A 5,502-nucleotide genomic window follows, 5' to 3' on the forward strand; every position below is an offset into this window, starting at 1 on the left:
TGCAGACCAAATATCATTGGCGTAAGAACATGCTTCTCCTTGACACAGTTTTCGGTAAAGCGAGGACGTGGAGAAACCCCCAGAAGGTTCAAGGGCCCAGGAAACTTTGTCTCTCAAAACAGAAGGTGCGGCCTGGGCCAGCTCAGCAAGCAAAACGTTCCATTGTTCAGTTTCAAGAGGGCCAAAAGTCCTACGGAACGGAATATGCCAGGTTGTCCCTCTGGACGCCGTAGCAACTGTCATAGCAGGGTAGGAGCAAATATCGAAGAGTGTATGGAACCTCTCGCACAGAGGGGATTCACCAGACCACCAATCAGTCCAAAACAGAATATTCTGGCCATTGCCAAGGATGAATTTCGCGCCAAGCTTAAAGAAATGCTTTATCTTGTGCAGCTGATCCCAGAAAGGGGATCCTCCCGACGGAGAGGAACTGAAGATGTTGGTTGCACCAGGATACTTAGCACGCAGCAGTTTTAACCACAGACATTGTCCCTCGTCCTCGTTGTATAGGCGCCAGATCCATTTTGTCATCAAGGCAATATTGAGGAAACGAGAGTTCAGGACTCCAAGACCACCCTGGTCTTTGGGACGGCAGACGTCGGGCCACTTGACCCAGTGGAATTTGCGCTTCTCATCAGTTCCTTCCCAGAAGAATCTGGCCAAGTGACTATCAAACCCAGCATGAGTACCCTCCGAAAGCAGGAAGAGTCCCATGGAGTAGATTGGCAGGCTTGAGAGCGAAGAATTTGTAAGGATAAGTCTTGCCGCTGAAGACATAAACCTTCCCTGCCAAGGTTCTACTCGACGGCCCACAACGTTGACAAGGTTAGCCATGTCAGCAATGGTCAACTTACGATCTGAGATTGGGAAGCCAAGGTAAGTTAAAGGGAAGGAGCCAACCCTGCAGTTAAGAGCGTTAGCCACTCTGGCCTGCTCACCCTGCTCAGCCCCCATCACGATAACCTCGCTCTTAAGGAAGTTGATCTTTAGACCCGAGAGCAGCTCAAAGCACAACAAGAGAAACTTCACATTCATAATGTTGTTTGGTTCATTCTGGAACAGAAGAATCGTATCGTCTGCGTATTGGAGATGGGTAACTCCACCCGGGACAAGGTGGGGAACCGAATGTGCCCCGCCCTGGCAGCAGCATCCAGGATAGCGGCCAAAGCATCAGCGATGAAATCAAAGAGAAGCGGTGAGATTGGGTCGCCTTGTCTTACTCCGCGTTTGTTCCTAAAGTAAGGACCAACCTCGCCATTAATACAGATTGCCGTCTGGCCACCAGAAACAAGCTGCATAATTCTGTGGATGAAGCCAGATTCAGAACCCTTCCGAACCAGCACCTCCCGCAAAAAAGCCCAGTTCACCCTGTCGTAGGCTTTTTCGAAGTCTAACTTAAGAATCACTGCATTCTGCCTCTTGCTCTTGATCTCATGGACTATTTCGTGAAGTGCCAAAGCCCCGTCATGAATGTACCGACCTTTGATGAACGCAGTCTGAGAGTGTGCAATAATCCGGTGCGCTACCGGAGAAAGTCTTGTTGCGTATGCTTTGGAGATCAGTTTGAAGATGACATTGATAAGGGCAATGGGACGGAACAGCTTAATGGACTCAGCCCCAGGCACTTTGGGGATGAGGGAAAGGATGCCAAAATTAAGTCTAGAAACATCAAGCATGCCTAGCGCAAAGCCGTTCAGAATGATCAGCACCAAGGGTCTCAAGGTTGGCCAGAACTTCTTGTAGAAAGCAACTGGGAAGCCATCTGGCCCAGGTGCCGTGTTTGTCTTAGTGTCTCGCAGAACCTCATCAAGTTCTTCAGCAGTGAAGGATAGGGACAGCGCCAAATTTTCTTCAGCATTAGCCTGTTGGTCAGCACTCCAAAGCTGCGGAGAGGTGGTTAAAGGTTTTGGATCCTCAGTACCAAGCAGCTCGCGGTAGATTTGGTAAATGTGAGCCTGGATCTCCCCCTTCTCAACAATAGTTCCTCCCTCCGTATTCAGGTTAGTAATCAGGCATTTCCGTCTACGGCCATTTGCTATGGAATGAAAATATGCCGTGTTTGCATCACCTTTAAGGGTCCAATCCAGGCGCCCACGTTGGCGCCAGTATTCTTCCTCAAGCTCAAAGAGTTTTGTCAGTTGGTCTTCAAGGGAATAGCGGTAGGCCCAACCCTCAGCATCCAAAGAACCAGCATCAGCAAGCAAATCCAACTCTTGGATTTCAGCGGCTAGAGCTGCCTTGCAAGCTCTATTCTCCCTGCTCCTATTTGCCCCCCAACCCTTGAGGTATTGACGCAACCCAGCAGCCTGCGCCACCCACACATCTAGCGGGTCACGGTGACGCAAGGGGCGCTGCAGGAGTGCGAGCCACTTCGTGGCCACCAAAACTGGGAAGCCTGGGATATCTAGCCAGGAGGTTTCGAAGAAGAAACGTGAGGATTTGCGTGCGGAGGTTTCCCCAGTATCAAGCAGAAGTGGTGTGTGATCAGAACCAATCCGGGTTTCTGCCCGCAGGGTGGTAAGAGGGAAGCACTGTTCCCAGCTCATGGAGACAAAGGCCCGGTCCAGGACACTCCTTACCGGGTCTAGCTGTTTGTTCGTCCAAGTAAACCTGGCGCCCGATCTCGGGATCTCACAAAGCGACAATCTAGCAAGGCAGTCATTAAATAAGTTAACTCTTGGCCAATTTATATTCGTGTTGTTCTTGTCCAGGGCTCCTCGGATGAGGTTAAAATCTCCGAGGATCACCACTGGATCCCGACAAGAAGCAATCTTGGTCTCCAGCTCTTGGAGAAAGGCCAGGGATCAACTATGATCGGCAGGGCCGTAAACACCGACGAACTCACATCTAATTCTTTTCAGACGATCAAAGAGCCGAACGCTGATGAAGAATTCTCCTTTTTGAACCTCCCCAACCTCAAAGGAGCTATCTCTAACCCCAAGCAGCATCCCACCAGAGTTGCCTACAGCAGGAACCCAAGCCCAAAAAAATTGGTCACTATCCTCCAGACCATGCAACTCTTGCATGGAGAAGTCTTGTCGCATAGTCTCTTGTAGGAAAAGAACATCAATCTTGTTCAATCTAAGGTACTCTTTAAGCTGAGTCCGTCGGCCTTTCCGACCGAAACTCCGAATATTCCAGCCCAGGGCTCTCATTGAGGACACTCCTTTAGAGCCCGTGCTTGGCGAGCTGGGGTACATCTGAGCGTACGCTTGACATTGTTGTTTGTAAGCTTGGCTTGCACGACTAACTGGTTGATGGTGAGGTGGTCCTCATCCGACGCACTGTCGGATTGACCACAGGGCTTGGTGGAGAGCATAGCCGGTGCATTCCCCACAGGGGCTCGGGGTGGATTTGCGTTGTTAACTTCCTTAGCATTCTGTTCCTTGTCCTTCAAATCTTTCACTGCCACAGCTTTGGCCAGCGCTTCTGCTAGCGCAGCTTGAGCGAGCTCCTTGGACCGAATTAGCTCAAGATTCTCCAGGGGATTGTCCCCTGAAGAGCCAAGGAGAATATTGCAGTCCGCAGCAACAGACAAAAGGTGCGAATCGGAAGCAGCAGGCAAAACAGCAAAAACGGAAGAAGGCAAGGGAGCAGCAGGGGTAGCAGGGATCTTAGACGTACCTGGGGTTTCCTTCTCCACGGCCCGACGGATGGCCTTCTGCAGGACTGGTTCCCCGGTCTGGCCCCCGGCGCGCGTGCTCCTTCTTGAACCAGACGTTGGGGTGGTCGCCGGCAGGCCGCCTGCGGAGGACGCCGTCTTGGAGTGGATAGAAGCCGACTTGGAGGCCGACACTGGTGCCGGGGGAGTGGAGGGAACAGCCACCGAGCGCGGAGACTTGGAAGCAGGAGCGGAAGCCGAGATTTTGGCCAGGAGGTTGATGAAGCCCTTCCTCTGAGCTGGAGCAGAGCCCTGGGAAAGCTCCTTCTTCTTCTTAAGCTTCTGGCAGCGAACAGCTAAGGTCTCGTTGTCAAACTCCCAATGTATCGGGCTCTGCCAGCCTACCTCCTCTCTATCTGCAGCAGACAGCTTTGCCGCCTTAAGAGGGGAGAGGTGGAGAGCTGGGGAGCTGGCCTCCGGTGACGATATGATTACAGACGAAGGGGTATTACCGGAGAGCGGCGCTGAGAGCTGGGGGAAGGACATGGACCCGACCGGGGAGCATTCCGGAGGCGACTGCAGAAGCACCAGGTTGGAACCATATTGGTCGAAGGAGTTGGGCATGAGGGTTTTCGCAACTGGAGAGCGCGGCGAGGGACATTCCAGTGGAGCCTGACACTCGCTAGTCCCGGCCTTGAGAGCAGACGATGGCTTGACCCCGGATTTCTTCCTGATTTTCTTGACTGTTTGGAGTGCGGCTGTAGTCACGATCTGAAGAGAAGTCTTCTTGGTACCTGCCGAGGTGGCGTTTGAGGAGGGGGCTCCAGATTTGTCGCCCGACTTGGCCTTCTGTCGTTTCCAGTTGTGATCCGACGTGCTGAGTTCCTCCGTTTCCTCTTCTTCATCGTCGTCCTGATCATCCTTGTCGTTGTGTGGTGGAGGAGGCAGGTCAGTTGCACTAACTGAACCTTTGCTCGGTTCAGGAACCACCCGAATCGGAAAGATTTCCTCATGCACAGAAAGATTGACAGCAGTTCTAAGCTTAGCCGGGACAGGAGTATGGAACTTCATGAGCACCGGTTCGTCTTTAGAGAGGGAGAGCTCGTCGACAATGAGGGGTTTTCCAAGCATTACCATGGCTGCCATCAGATTGGCTGAGGAAAGCAGCGGCGGGGGCACGTCGTGGAGCCTCACCCAGACTTCCTGCAGCCTCCCGGAAGGTTTGGGAGCAGGCCTTACTTCAGAAACTACCACAGTGATCTTGCTAACTGGCAGGGTGAGATTAGTAGCATTCTTACAGAGCCTGAGGCTATCGGCATTGGGGAAGAGGACCGCAAACTCTGAATCTGCAACCTTGCGCACCTGAAAGTCCCAGGTTTCATCAATCAGCTTCTTGAGCCCTTCATTGATCGCCTCTTCAGTAGCTTCAGCAAGAACATAAGCCATATTGTCATGTTTTGGGTTGGATTCGAGTGGAGGGCAGTCAAACGCGTAGAACGCACCCCCATCAATCGCGAACCCAAACCATTTGAGCTCGGTTGGTCTGTTGGCGTTCGGGCACATGCCAGTTGTGTGGCCATCTACATCACAGAGCACACAGTGAGGAGGACGGGTGCAGTTGGATTGGAAATGGCCGGGGGTGGAACAGTTGAAGCAGGTGATCTTGGTCTTGGGCGCCAGGGGATCCACCCCAATGGATTCCACTCAGGAGGAGCCGACGGTGGACGGGGAGGAGCAGAAGCAGCAGGTGTAGGATTCCTTGGCTTAAAGTGTCTGGCTGGCTTCTGCTGGCGCGGCGGGACGAACTCGCCTTCTTCCTGGAAACAGCGGCTATCTTGATTGTACGCAGGGCGCCCTGCCCCATCATACCTGAAGGACTGGCCCGCGTACCGGCGATCTGG

The sequence above is a fragment of the Lolium rigidum genome, chromosome 1 (genome assembly GCF_022539505.1).
Source record: "Lolium rigidum isolate FL_2022 chromosome 1, APGP_CSIRO_Lrig_0.1, whole genome shotgun sequence".
Taxonomy (NCBI): Eukaryota; Viridiplantae; Streptophyta; class Magnoliopsida; order Poales; family Poaceae; genus Lolium; species Lolium rigidum.